This window comes from Dromiciops gliroides, chromosome 6 (genome assembly GCF_019393635.1).
Source record: "Dromiciops gliroides isolate mDroGli1 chromosome 6, mDroGli1.pri, whole genome shotgun sequence".
In the NCBI taxonomy this organism is placed as follows: Eukaryota; Metazoa; Chordata; class Mammalia; order Microbiotheria; family Microbiotheriidae; genus Dromiciops; species Dromiciops gliroides.
This window is the reverse complement of record NC_057866.1, coordinates 257,709,005-257,724,775: the sequence shown is the minus strand read 5'-3', so window position 1 is coordinate 257,724,775 and position 15,771 is coordinate 257,709,005.

The following is a 15,771-nucleotide window of genomic DNA, read 5'->3' as shown; positions in this document are numbered from 1 at the left end:
GTTGTCCATCTTGTCCCTGGACCCAGATGGCTCTGGAGGAGAGAGTGGGCTGGTGACCTTGCACAGCCCTGCCTCACTTCAATCGGATTCGCTGCAAGTCATGATATCACCTCCCTGATGTCATGGTCCTCTTCGAGAAGGAAGGACAAACACCAACCAAAGTTCTGTGAGGAACAGCAGAACTACTGGGGATGGAACTGGCCAGCTCCCGTCGGGGAATGCAGCTCCTTCCTTTCCCCTCTCCCATCCTGTCCTGTCCTGTCCTCTCCTCCCCTCTCTTCCCCTCTCCTGTCCTCTCCTTTCCTCTCCTCCCCTCCCCTGTCCTCTCCCTACAAGAGACTTATACCTATATCTTAGGGACTCATACCTACACCTGCGGGTGCTCTGCCCCAAGGAGTTTGCTGAAATCTCACAAGATTTCTTGGGATTTACCCTCTAGATTTCTTCTAAGGACCACTCCTTAAATCCAAATAACTGCCTCTCACTGATTGGCCAACAAGGGTCCTGGCCCAGGGTAGTGCTAGTAAATATTTAATCAATGACTCTGAAAAAAAAGAGGAGGCAAGACATATTTTTAGGTTGAATCGGCAGCATTAACATCTTCTTCATCATTTTAATTCTAGACAACGAACAAAACAATAACTCAAACGTGGATTTGCAGCATTTGCTGACTTCTCCGTTGCAAATGCTCACACTGAAAATTTAATAGTCGGTTCTCAGGAGCCAGGATGGGCCGACTCCAGCACAGCCCTGGTGTTCTCCCTGCACTAAGGCTGTGGGGAACAGGCGAGATGTAGGGCTGCTGTTCTGGGGGTGCAGATACTCCCAAGGTTCTGTCAGTGGCAGCTGGTAGGGTGATGGTCAAGGGTGATGATGGTAGAGATAGGTACAGAAGGTGGGAGCCAGGGCAGGTAATGGAGGCTAAGTACAAAAGTTTGGCATAGTCAGTCCTTTCAAACCAGTGCCCACAGTGCTAAAACTCATAAGCTGAGGCTCGTGAGGAATGCAAAGCATCACGAAAAGGTGATTTTGTTGTTTTGTTTTTTAAAGTTCTGTTTGGAAAAAGAGAGGAAGGCTGCTGCTCAGGGGAGTTGTAATGATGGTGAAAGAGGATAAAAAAAAGCAGAACTGCTCAATTTTCATTTTGCTTTGGCTTCCTTTTTTGTTTTTTGTTTCTGTGGAGCAATGAGGGTTGTGACTTGCCCAGGGTCACACAGCTAATAAGTGTCGAGTGCCTGAGGCCAGATTTGAACTCAGGTCCTTCTGAATCCAGGCTGGTGCTTTATCCACTGAGGCACCTAGCTGACCCCTGCTTTGGCTTCCTTTTTGAAGGAGACTAACGTTTGGTCTGGGAAATGTAGAACATGAACCTAGGAGAAGCAAGAGACCACCTGACTCCCTCTGAGGAGTTCACCAGACCCGGGGAAAATAGAGGAGGGCTGAGATCCACCGTGGAACCAATCTCTGCAAGAGCCGGGGAGGAGGGCTGAGAAGGGGGGCTGAGGCACAGGACAGGGGCCGGTGCTGTCCCCACCAGAGGTGGGCAGTCTGCCAGCTAGGGGAGACTGACCTTGGCTGGATTCCTGGCAGCATTTGTTAGAGGCATTGTTAATGACCACTAGAAAAGTGTCCACAGGGCTTCATCAATGCAGGTCTTGGAACCTCGACTAGGGAATTAGGGGTTTCTGAGTCTGTTCCACACACACACACACACACACCAGAGTGCCCAATAGTTGTTGTTGTTGTTTTTTTTTTGGTGAGGCAATTGGGGTTAAGTGACTTGCCCAGGGTCACACAGCTAGTAAGTGTTAAGTGTCTGAGACCGGATTTGAACTCAGGTACTCCTGACTCCAGGGCCAGTGCTCTATCCACTGTGCCACCTAGCAGCCCCCCAACAGCTCTATGATGTAGTTTTCACTCTGGAAATGCTATTCCCTCTTGGTTCCGACTTTCCTCCACAATTTCCTTTGAGATTTGAGGCTTTTTGTTCCCCTGAATGAGCTTTGCTGTTGTCTAGTTGTGTTTTTTTTTTTGGGGGGGGCGGCAATGAGGGTTAAGTGACTTGCCCAGGGTCACACAACTAGTAAGTGTCAAGTGTCTGAGGTTGGATTTGAACTCATGTCCTCCTGAATCCAGGGCCGCCACTCTATTCACTGCGCCACCTGCCTGCCCCCTTGTCCAGTTTTGTGAAGGAATCCTTTCACGGTTGGGTACAGCGTGCAGGCAGAGCTGCATTCTCGTAAATCTGCCAGTCAGCCAAGAATGCAGCCAGCGATGAGCTACTCCAGGGCAGGGGCTGTGTTGTCTTTCTCTGTCTCGCCGGGCTTCGCTTAGTGCCTGGCGCACACCAGGGGCCTCATCAATGCTTACTGACCGGCTCCCACCCTGCTCATCTCCAGAACGTGTTATCCGTCAACAGGCACATAAGAGCTGACTATGGGCCCGGCACAGTGTCGAGAACTGGGAACACAACCAGAAATGCAGTCCTACCCTCAGAGAGCTTATCTGCTGAAGAGTGGTGGGGTGTGGGGCAGCTAGGTGGCGCAGTAGATAGAGCACTGGCCCTGGAGTCAGGAGTACCTGAGTTCAAATCCGGCCTCAGACACTTGACACTTACTAGCTGTGTGACCTTGGGCAAGTCACTTAACCCTAATTGCCTCACTAAAAAAAAAAAAAAAAAAGAGTGGTGGGGTGAAGATGCTCAGGGTGGAGAGGGGGGAGGCGCGCCAGGCCTGGATGCCCTCATTAAATGGCGGTTCTGGGAGAAGCTCTCCACTCAGTGGAGGACCCCAGGGGCTGCGGGTGCTTCCAAGGGGTGAATTCCAGGCTAGTGGGAGCTGTGGGCATGGAGACGTTGCGGCGGGGAGGGCATCCAGGGGTCTTACCTGCGGCACTGTCTACCTGTCATCACTCACTTTGGCCATGTGCCCATTTGTAAATTATTAATGGTAAATTGGTATATAAATTAAGTAATTTAGGTTGTATTATCATTCTTACTGCACTGACACAGCCTATTGATGAGCAATGTGTAGCTCTCCAATTATTTGTGTTCCCATATTTCCGTAAAGTGTTTTGTAATTGTGTCTATACATACATGCATATACATAGTTATACACAGTATATATACAACATACATAATACTTGTATGTGTACACACACTATATATGTGTGCACACACATGTGTATGTAGATGTGAACACATGTATGTACCAATCTATTGTATATGTGTATATATATAATTTATAAATAGATAAATAAATAAATATGTGTGTGTGTATGGAGAGAGAGAGAGAGAGAGAGAGAGAGAGAGAGAGAGAGAGAGAGAGAGAGAGAGAGGGCATGTGCATGAGTGACCGTCCTGAGTGTGTCATACATAGTAGGTCGATTCCCAGATATGGGGAGACAAGAAGGCAGTTCCCATATATTGGAGATATTGGAGAGGCACGGGAAGACAACACAATCATACCTTGTTAGTGGAGCTATACACTAGTCTTATTATAGTGGCAAATACTTTGAAGTTATGAAATAAATCATGAAAATGTTCCTCTTCCATGATCCAGAGACCGCCTTCTGAAGCCTAGGTCACAGGGAGGTCCCCCCACAGAAAGAGTGGCCACAAGTGGAGGAAGCATCACTTAGGGTCACTGGCTCTACTGTGTGCGTCTCTCCACCCTCTACCATCTGGCTTCTAGCCCTACCATTCAATGTAGATTGCTCCCTCCCAGAAGCCCTGGGCACTGACAGGGGAGCTTCAACCGTGCCTTTCCCAGAGGCAGACCACTCACCGGCCTCCTGTTGTCTTCCCCATTACCAGGTAAGCTACCTGAGGGCAGGCATGGGCTTGCTTGTTTTCAGTGTGTCCGGTGCTATAGCAGTACTGAGTCTGCTGTGCAGTTACTGCTTCGTAAATTCTTTTCCATGCAGGCATTCATACGGTAACCTCTCCTTTACTCTTCAAGGTTATCAAGGCTCTCAGCTGCTAAATCCGGTGGGCTTTTCTCAGCACTCTCCCGTGGGCCCTCTGCGCACAGTGACGCTCTCTGAGCTGCCACAACCCCCTATTTTTGGACATCCTCCCCTCCCTGGGCATCGGGACCCTGCTCTCTCCCGCCCTTCCTCTTACTTGTCCGATGACACCTCAGTCTCCTTGGGTGGCTGCCCTGTCACCATGGGTACTTCCAAACACTTTTTTCCTGGGCCCGAGTCTTTCAGTGCCTGCACTTTCTTATAGAACTCATCCTCTGCGGCAGGTCCCATGATCCTTTCTATGTACATGACTCCCAAATCTTTCTCTCTGGCCCCCTACAACTCTAGTTATATGGTACCAGTTGCCGGTTGGAAGTTCCATAGGCCGTCCAAACCTCCCCTATTTCTGTACAATCTCCCAGGGCAGTATTTTTTTGTTTGTTTGTTTTTTGAGAGGTAATGGGGGTGAAGTGACTTGCCCAGGGTCACACAGCTAGTAAGTGTTAAGTGTCTGAGGCCGAATTTGAACTCGGGTCCTCCCGAATCCAGGGCTGGTGCTTTATCTACTGCACCACCTAGCTGCCCCCCAGGGCAGTATTACAATTCATGTTACTGGTGTGGGGGGTCAAATGAGGCAATGCATGTAAAATACTTTGTAAGCCCTTCATGTACCATATAAACATCGGTTATTATCGTCTCTACTAAATCCCTACACTAGACTTCCCACAGCACCTTCCATAGTCCCTCCTGGTCACTCAGAGTCACAACCTCCTGAGTTGTTTTTACCTCTCTCCTCTTCCCACCTCTGCATCCAATGAGCTGCCAAGTCTTACAGACTCGACCTTTTCCATGCCTCTCTGAACCTGACTGGCCCTGTGACCCTGGGAAAATCCTTTAATCTCCCCAAGTTGCAGCTTCCTTTTCCCAAAGTGGAGGGAATAATACCCGCAGCTCTTAATGCATACAGTTGTACAGGCATCCCTTCCCATTCCGACTTTCCCCATCACGGTGTCAATATATCCCCAGGTGGCATAAGAAATTAAATAGGAATTTGGGGGGAGCTTGGCAGAAGCCACTGATGACAGGTGAAGGTCGGCAGGTGACACAGAAAAAGCTTAGCATCTCGGAAATACATAAAAATGGTATTGTATACTATCAACCCAAATTTTACAATAAGCTTGTAAACACCCCATAAAAGATAAAGAAAAAGAAAAGATTCAGACTCCTTCCCTGGTACAAAGGGAGGGCCAAACATTTTTATGTGGGTTTTCCAGATGGAGGGGGTGCTGCGCCCCCACTTCCTGTGATATGGGACGGATACTACAACAGTATGAAAATCAGACAACCCTGGGCCAGTCCAGCCTTTTGTGATGTCGTGGCACAACAGAAATGCCTGCTACGATGATTAATAACTCCGCTAAAATCTTGGTCCAATGCCCTGTGACAAGGCCTTAATCCAGAGTTCTGGAAGGTCTGCCGGCTGAGCACACTTGGTGGCAGATTCTCCTACTAAGGTGAAGAGGCATGGAATGTTGGTCCAACAATGGACGGCCCGACCAGGCCACTGAGTCAGGCTTGTCACTAGACTGTGGGCAGTTGATGGATTTTTTTTTTTCCTGCAGTTATTCAAGAAGACTTATTCAAGAGGTTTGGGAGCCCACCCACGATGCTTTCCTGAGATCTCTTGGGTCTTTTGAATAAGAACAGAACTGCCCAGGCGTAGGGTACCACTGTCAGGCTGAGCACACTCATCTTGTTAGCTTTTCATAACTCAAAAGCTCACGTTAAGGGTCTTTTCAAGGACCTCAAGAACAACTGCACACAACAGAGCAATCAGCCTCGCAGCCTGCTTACCATGCATCTCCCCAGCACTTGTTGAAAATCGGCAACAACTGTGTTTGGAAGAGGAAAAGGTTCTTGGAACATCACGGGATTTTCAGAATAAGTTCTGCTCACCTAGAGAAAGCAGTGAAAACACTAGTCTATAATTATATCTGCTGAAAAATTACCAAAAGAAAAATAAGGCACATTTCAGGTCTACAGCAAAGGCCTAACGACAAGACTTTTAGCCCTTTAGAAGTATAGTGTCCCTGCTTAAAAATGTTTTCAGATTGCGTGTCTCAGTACTGGCCATCTCAGCTCTATAAAGTGAGGGAACTAGGCTAAAAGATATCCAGTATCCCTTCTGTCTCTAGCAGGCTGAGGTTCCCTCTGGACATAAGGGCTCTTCTCATTTGAATCTCCTTGGATCACAGAATTTTAAAGTTGGAAGTAAGGCTGGGCTGGTAAATGTTTAACAACATACTCTGGTTTAACAACTGGCTCTCTGGAAAAATGTATACGCAGCCCACTTTTCAGTTTGATCTGCATTATTAATCTTTCCTCCATCACTTTCTTACATCTAGATAATCAGCGTAATCACAAATCAAGCTCTGGTTGGTAAAGTTTCCTAATTTTGGAGGTAGAAATGTTCACACTTGAAAATGTTAACAATCACTTTTCTTGAGCTGGTCTGAGATGGGACCAGCCCACCCTTGGCTGGAAGGTACCCTCGAGGTCCCTGGGTACAACTTTATTTTTCTTTTTTGTCTTGTCTCTATGGGCAGCATGCACTTGACCCATGGGGAGGAGAGGCATGAGCTGGTGGCAGCCTCACCTACAAGGGTCGGGGGAAGCCGTTGGTCATCACCCCCCTGGCAGACTAGGGGACTCTGTAGGCACTAGCTCCCGTCTATGTTCCATCTGCCCAGTGAATATTTAAAACTGGATTCCCTGTCGGAATCTCAAGCTCCACTTGTTCAAAACAAATTTCTAATCCTCCCTGCCAAGTCACCCCCCCTCGCCTGCACTTCCCTTTTTTATCAAGGCCCCCCCCCCCCTCCATCTCTACAGTCAGCCGGGCTCACAGCCTTGGTGTGATTAGCCTCACAGATGCCATCAGAAGCCAAATCTGGTCCTTCCCACCCGAATGAATGAAAAGGCATTTATTAAGTGCTTCCTGTATGCCAGGCCCCATGCTGGGGATGCTAATACAATGAGATGGGTCCTGCCACCAGGGAGTTTATGTGTTAGGGCCTGGTGGTGAGGAGGACTGTGTTCTGAATGGGGAAGTCGGGGTGGGGGCGGTGAGTAGAGCCACAAGGCTCCTCCAGGATTGAGATGCTCTTGCCAGGAGGGGTGTGGATTTGATCATTGATGGAGAGCTGATTCACCAGGCGTGACAAGGCAGTGCTGAAGACAAGAGTTGGGGTCCCAGCTATGAAGGGTATGGTCGTCTCAGGCAGCACGGTGGCTCTGGGGCTATTGTTTGTCCTTCATTCTCGAAGAGGATCGTGACATCGGGGTGATGTCATGACTCGCACTGAACTGGATTTCAGTGAGGCGGGGCTGTGCAAGGTCACCAGCCTCACCCCTCCAGAGCCATCTGGGTCCAGTGGCAAGATACACATCAGGACAACAAGAGACGACCCCAGATGTTTGGGGCAATCAGGGTTAAGTGACTTACCCAGGGTCACACAGCTAGTAAATTCTGAGGCTGGATTTGAACTCAGGTCCTCCTGACTTCAGGGCAGTGTTCTATCTACTGCGCCGCCTAGCTGCGGGGCTCTGGGGATGGAGCGCTATCAGCAGGAGCAAACAGTGCCTCTCCAATCTCTCCTGCCCTTTACTCAGTCCCCCTGCCCAAGACAGTCACCACCTCTGGCCAAGAGCATCCCAACTGGCCTCCTTGCGTCGAGGCAACACAGCTGCCCACGTGTCTCCGGCAGCACAGGGAGATTGGTCTGCCTCCCAGTTGCCTCTAGGATCCAGGTAAATCCCCTTCAAAGCCCTTCCAGACTGGCCCTGACCTCCCCGTCTAGTCCTACAGTTTCCTCCGCTTGCTGCCTCCGAGGATCAGCCAAGCGCTCTTCTCCCCGCCCATTTTTAGGCCTCTGCCCTGGCTGTTTCCCAGGCCTGGAGTTCTCTCCTTACTCAGCGCCCCTTCCTAAGGTCGGCCCTGCCAACAGTGGACTTGGTGTCCCCTTTTATCTGTTCTGTTCCACTTCCCTCTCCCCACCCCCCAGTCAGAAATGCTTTCCTTTTGGACTCTGCGCCTCCAGGGCCCACCCCAGCACCTTACACATAGTAGGAGCTTATTCATGCTTGTGGATCCATTACCATATGGGTTCTATGGGTAAGTGGCCTCCCGAATGGCGATTCTGTGGGTGTTTGATTTAGAAATTAAGCCGAAACTTTGGCACATCTGAATCAGCACTAGCAGGAGCTGCATTCAATGTTTGTTTTTGTTTGTTTTGTATTAGTCGAGTCTGACTCTTCTTGACCCCAGTTGGGGTTTTCTTGACAGAGCTACTGGAGTGGTTGGCCATTTCCTTCTCCAGCCCATTTTACAGACGAGGAAACTGAGGTAAACAGGGTGAAGTGACTTGTCCAAGGTCACACAGCTAGCAAGTGTCTGAGGCTGGATTTGAACTCAGGAAGATGAGTGTTCCTGACGCCAGGTCTGGTGCTCTATCCACTGTGGCTGGATAACAAAAATGAGGGTCAATACAAATGACTCATGGATGTAACTTGTGAGTCATGACAGCCTAGCTTATTGATCTTTCTATAAATTCACATTTGTTGAAACCTCTAATTCGAATTCTACATTTGTGAATAAAAATGAAGAATGAGCTTGTCCATACTCATCTCTTGTAAGGAAACCACACAATATTGGAATAGCAGCCTAGTAAGCCTGGGTCCAGTTAGGGATACTCTAGCGATGAGGAGGACACCCTGACCATGAGAAATAATACAGTTGATGAGCTTGCTGGGGTCAGTTAGAGGGTACCCTTTCCTTGGAAAAGCAAAGCAGTTAATTAACCAGATGGTGACTGGTCAAACAGATAACTAAGCAGACATGTCATGGGCACCTTGAAATTTATAGCAGAAGCCTAATTGGGCTGGGTGTGCTTGCTGAGGAATTAGGACCAGGTAGTGACAGTAATCTCAAGTTAGGAATATGATGTATTTACTGTTTCTTGTATCCCACTCCCCAGTAGCTAGCACCCTTACTCCCCAAACAGTTCTAAGTCTGTCTCCCCACCCCTTCTATCCACTATAAAATTATCACCTTTTCCTTTGTTCAGGGAGTTGACGTTCAGACCTCTGTGTGTCAAATAAAAACTTTACCTAAACTTTGATTGGATTGTATGTGCAAGTACTTCTTTGATAGAGGGATATTTTTCAGATCCAGTCTCACTGTGTCAACACTGAACCACTGGGAAGTCAGGATCGTGTGTTTGTCTGTCTCTTTCTTTTTGGCTCACAAATAACACACAACAAATAGTGAATTATGGCCCATAAATGCTTTCCTCTCAGCAACGCTGCAAGATACTTTTGACTAACAACAAACATGGAAAAGCTATTAAAATAATGAAGGTTCTAATAATACTCATAGTATAAGGACATTATGCTATACAATAGCCGCTTGTTAGTTTCAGATGTCTCCGTGTGTGTGTGTGTGTGTGTGTGTGTGTGTGTGTACACATACTTGTTTTCAATAGGTAAAAGGATATATGGGATTTCATCTGTTTAAGTACATCCTCTCAATAAAGATCACAGTCCTTGTATGTCTCAGTGTAGCCAAAAGATTACATCATGTGGTGGTCAATCCTTTGGACCTGAGCCATCGTGAATTCAGCTGGGCTGCTTCTTGGATGACAAATACCCCTCCATCCATTGCCCAGGGGCAGCTAGGTGGTGTTGCAGTGGATTGAGCGCTGGGCCTGAAGTCATGAAGACTCATCTTTCTCACTTCAAATCTGGCCTCAGATACTTCCTAGCTGTGTGACCCTGGGCAAGTCACTTAACCCTGTTTGCCTCAGTTTTCCCATCCATAAAATGAACTGGACAAAGAAATGGCAAACCCCTCTAGTATCTGTGTCAAGAAAACCCCAAACGGGGTCACAAAGAGCCGGACACAACTGAACAATAACCCAGCCCAGCTGAGATTCAAAGCATTTCTAACTTGGTATAGGATTTGCTATAGAACTAGGTCACCTACACAGATATCCACACCAACAGGGATATGCACAGGCACACACACACCCGCTTCCCCGCAGATCTATGATTTCACTGGTGAAGACACCTTCTGATCATGAATTCTCCCCCTGCCAATATACAGCCTGGGGAAGAGAGACGTTAAGTGACCTGCCTGGGTTCAAAAAGCTGGGTCTGTACGAGGACTTGAGCCCAGGTTTTCCTGACCCATAGACCAGCTCTCTGTCCGCTGCTCTGCAGTGCCTCGAATACCCATGCACAGTAGACACGTTAATATTTGTGAAACACTTTGACACAAAAGCTAGTTATCAGTATCATGTCTGCCAGGGAGTGCATTCTTAGCCAATTTTCCAACTGAAAAGTATCCTGATTTTCCTAGAACCCGTCATTTCTTCATGTTTTTTTTTTTTTCATCCACCTAGGGTAATCGAATCAGATTCCATTTTTCAGAAGCATTCTCCAGAAAAAAGAGATACAAAAAACAGGGGAAAAGGTGAAGGGTAAGATCCAGGATTGCCCCAAATCTTTGTGGATCATTACTGTATTGTTCTCATCTCTTCAATGTTCATTTTTACAGTCAGGTTCCTGAGTATTTGTAATTGTGGTCTCTGAGGCTAGACTGCTTGTTTCTTCTCCTTCTTCTTCTCCTTCTCCTTCTCCTTCTCCTTCTTCTTCTCCTTCTCCTTCTTCTTCTTTCTTCTTCTTCCTTCTTCATTTTTTTTTTTTGTTACACTGTTTCACAGATGAATCTAAACACAGAAATCTTTTGGACATTTGATAATCGAAATAAAGTTCTTAAATAGTCTCAAAAATTCCTTACCTCGTCCAGAAATGCACATGGTAAAGTCACATCCAAGGGATTATCTGTAGCACACAAGTAAGTGATTCCATCGATAAAGAGAGTATGGTAGACGTAGCTTTGAAAAGAGATGGACATTTACATCATAATTTTGCAGAAATTAATCTACCTCCCATCTATTTAACAAATCAAATTAAGAGGAGGGCATGTAGCTTAAGCCAGTTGTCCTTGTCTAGGAAACTCTAGCCATGAAATATTTGACATTTTCCCCAGTTAACCCCAAATGGGATATGTGACTTCACACCATCTACAGCACAGAATTATTGGCTTGTCCCAAAGCATGGGTCAGAGCCTTTCCTATTTTTCTTGAAATTACCTTTTAATTTAACTGTGTATATATTGTATCTTCCCCACTATTTCTTCTCTCCCTGCCTCCCATGTAAGCTTCTTAAAGGCAGGGACTACTTATTTCATCTCTGTAGGTCCTTCACTTAGCACAGTGCCTACTAAATCTTTGTTGAAATTAAATTGAATAGATTTGACATTTGAAAATAAATCATTTGTTCTACCCCAAATGCTATCTTTTTTAAAATTTAATTTTTTTTTTTGGATGAGCAATTGGGGTTAAGTGACTTGCCTAGGGTCACACAGCTAGTAAGTATTAAGTGTTGGAGGTCGGATTTGAACTCAGTTCCTCCTGACTCCAGGGCCAGTGCTCTATCCACTCACTGTGCCACCTAGCTGCCCCAGCAAATTTTTTTTTTTTTTGTGAGTCAATTAGGGTTAAGTGACTTGCCCAGGGTCACACAGCTAGTAAGTGTCAAGTATCTGAGGCCGGATTTGAACTCAGGTCCTCCTGAATCCAGGGCCGGTGCTTTATCCACTGCGCCACCTAGCTGCCCCCCTCCCCAAATGCTATCTTAATGTAAGTATCCATTTCAGATGCTACTCATATGCCTTTTGGGTGGGGGTCACGTTTTGTTGATTGTATAGGAAACTGTTCAAAGTTCGTTTGCTTAACCATCTGTTTACTTTCGGAGGGGGAGGTCCCTAGCGCAAAGCACAGGGCTCTCACACAGTAGGTGCTTGACATGAGCTTGCGGACTTGCAGGTTACATTTTGGTACTTGTCTACTGTGGGGATGTGGGAAAACTGGAGGGAGGCCCCTTTGGCACGTCCCCACTGCCCCAGTCTACCAGGACATTCTATCTTTTAATTCCAGTCCAGTTTTTGATAGATTCCCCAGTCTAGGAGGCAGAAGGCAGCCCAGATAATTTAGGAGTAAATCTGTCAAGTCGTGGCCATCATTTTAATGAGGAGCCATTAACACTGCTCAGTCTGGTCCATGCAGGACCAAAGAAGCTGTTACCAAACTATAAATGGCTAGAGCCACATATATGGTCCAGGAGAAATGACAAACGTGTCCTTTCCATGTATAAATTCTCAGCCGTCTTTAGCATTACCGTATACAGTTATCCCTTCTACAGCATCACTTTCCCCATCCTGGTTTTGATATATCTTGGGTCAGCATACAAAATCAAATGGGAATCTGGGGGGGCAGTTTTTGGGAAGCTAAAGATGACACATGAAGATCAGCAAACAGAAAACGTTTAGAAACTCAGAAATGCATAAATAGATGTAGAGCATTGTATAATAGCAACATATCTGATTTTTTTAATACCATAAACACACAATTTCTTCTTCTCTGGTGTGAAGGGAGGGCCAACATCTTTTTCGCAGATTTCCCAGACTGAAGGGACTCCTCCCTCTTTTTTTATTTTTTAAGTGAGGCAATTGGGGTTAAGTGACTTGCCCAGGGTCACACAGCTAGTAAGTGTTAAGTGTCTGAGGCCGGATTTGAACTCAGGTCCTCCTGACTCCAGAGCTGGTGCTCTATCTACTGCGCCACCTAGCTGCCCCCAGGACTCCTCCCTCTTAAGCCCTGCAAGTAGAAGGGATAACTGTACACATGGTTCACTTAATTTTTGTAGATGGTGAATAATAACATGTTATCTTTCCCTCTAAAACATCTTTCTTTCTTTCTTTCTTTCTTTCTTTCTTTCTTTCTTTCTTTCTTTCTTTCTTTCTTCCTTCCTTCCTTCCCTCCTTCCTTTTTTTTTTTTGGCGGGGCTACGGGGGTTAAGTGACTTGCCCAGGGTCACACAGCTACTAAGTGTCAAGTGTCTGAGGCCGGATTTGAACTCAGGTCCTCCTGAATCCAGGGCCGGTGCTATATCCACTGAGCCACCTAGCTGCCCCTAGCCGTCTTTATTTCTAAATCTGGATTTTTGTTGAGAAACAAGGTTCCTAATTTTTCCAGACATCGAGGTAGTTGTTTTGTGAATAAGTGGTATGATATGGAGTAAAGAGCTTGGTAGTTCAAACTGTTTTTAGTACAACTGAGTAAAGCTACATTTAGTCTAATTAAAGTAGTTTTACAGTATCGCCTAATATGTAGCCTCTATTTTTGAGAGTAAGATCATCGAGAGCTGCTGAAAAATAATTTGTGTAGGCCACAACCCTAGGAAGACAACCCTTACCTTCCAATATGTGCTGTGGTCTTCTTCTCAGCTTTCAGAAGCACTAGTTTTAGCACTGATGAAACGGCTTCCTAAAAAGAAACGATTAATGCTCAGGCTGTTGTAGAGAAACAAATAGAAGATGTATAAATATATACTTGTTTTTCCTTAATAAATTAACTGGAGCACAGTAAGTTTAGCCTGGTTTGTGAGTAATAAATATCACATTCATTATAAATATTCATGTCCACTGGAAGAAAAAGGGATATAAATCACAGATATACAAGCCACCCAAGAAAAATCAGTCTCAGTGCATGGTAACCATGTCTTGATACACTTTCTACCACGCAAAAGACCATCTAGTCACGCTGTGGGTTTTCATCAGCACCAGTCACCAGGGGGCCAATTTAAACGGGCACATCATTTTCACAGAATTACTGTAAGACATCTCTGGCTCTCATCTCAGCCTCTCTCCCTGTCCAGACTCAAGGGCTCAGCTGAAACCAGGCAAAAAAGAATATCTATTTATGATTCATTGCTTTCTTCTAGAAAGAGGAAAGATTGTCAAGTACCCTTTCTACTTATCTTTTCTTTCTTTCTTTCTTTCTTTCTTTCTTTCTTTCTTTCTTTCTTTCTTTCTTTCTTTCTTTCTTTCTTTCTTTCTTTCTTTCTTTCTTTCTTTCTTTCTTTCTTTCTTTCTTTTTCTTTCTTTCATTTTTTGGTGGGGCAATGAGGGTTAAGTGACTTGCCCAGGGTCATACAGCTAGTAAGTGTCAAGTGTCTGAGGCCAGATTTGAACTTGAATCCAGGGCCAGTGCTTTATCCACTGCGCCACCTAGCTGCCCCAGAACTATTGTTTTTTTGTTTGTTTGTTTTTTGTTTTTAGGGCAGTGAGGGTTAAGTGACTTGCCCAGGGTCACACAGCTAGTAAGTGTTAAGTGTCCAAGGCCGGATTTGAACTCAGGTCCTCCTGAATCCAGGGCCAGTGCTTTATCCACTGCGCCACCTAGCTGCCCCCAGAACTATTGCTTTTTACAATAATAATAGCTAAGATTTATAAAGGGTTTACTACATCCCAACATAGTGCTAAGCACTTATCATAGCTAACATTTCTATACAGTTTATACGTACTAGCTCAGCACTAAACACTTTACAAACATCTCATCTAATCCTCGCAGCAACCCTGGGATGCAGGTGCTAGGATGATCCCAATTTTACAGATGAGGAAACTGAGGCAGACAGCGTAGAAGTGACTTGGCCAGGGTCACACAGCAAGTGAGTGTCTCCTAAAGTATCTTCATGATTCCTTTCCCTTTTATACCAGTTGGTAAATCCTTGCCCCGACTATGCTGTCACTCAAGGTTTACAGAAGCATAGAAGATGTCCCTCTCCCCAAATTTATTTGTGTTTTCACCTGCATGGGGAACTTCTTTTAGCAAGTCATCTTCTTACCTGCTCTAGAATATACTGTAGTCTTTTTTTTTTCCAAGTGAAAAATTATCTATATATATTTATGATTACATGTAATAATTTCTGATATTCATTAACATTTTGGGGGGGGTTCTAAACTCTCTCCTTCGCTTCCTCCTCCTTGAGAAGACAAGTGATTTGATAGAGATTATACATTATACAATAGATTGCAGTACTAGGAAGCTCCTGGGTCACTTGCAAGGGTCCCGGCCTATCCTGGGTCATGGCAGGACCCGACCTCAGGTCGGCTCTTTCTTAGGCTGCCTGTTCTACACCATAAATAGGAGGAGACTTGTGCTTTTATTCTTTTTTAGGGTCCTTCTTGGGGAGCAAACTCCCCCTAACCAGGACAAGTCCCCTTTATTCTGCAATTTATCATCTCATGAAACTGCCCAGGACACTTAGGCAGGATGGGTCAGAAGGGAGATATGAGGGGCAGCTAGGTGGGGCAGTGGACAAAGCACTGGCCCTGGATTCAGGAGGGCCTAAGTTCAAATCTGGCCTCAGACACTTGACACTTACTAGCTGTATGACCCTGGGCAAGTCACTTAACCCTCATTGCCCACAAAAAAACAAAAACAAAAACAAAAAAGCCCCACACAGATGAATAAGTGAATAATTAAATATATAGAAGGAAGATCTGAACCCCTGTCTTTCCTTCTTGGTGGAAGCTAAGCACTCTGTGGACTGAATGCTAAATGAGATACTCTCTGTAAAGTGCTGAGCCCAGTGCAGGCATACAGTGGGTGCTTAATAAATGCTTGTTTTCTTCTTCCTTTCTCCCTTCCTAATGCAGTGTCCCAGAAGCTTAAAACCGCACCTAGACTTTTGGGACATGAGAGCCTAAGGAAATACAAAGTAAGATCAAGAGCTGGGTGGATCCCATAGGTAAGCATGTTTTGGATAAAAATATACAATAAAATGTTTATTAAATATATAACTATACAATAAAATGTATATTTAATTAAAATAAATTAA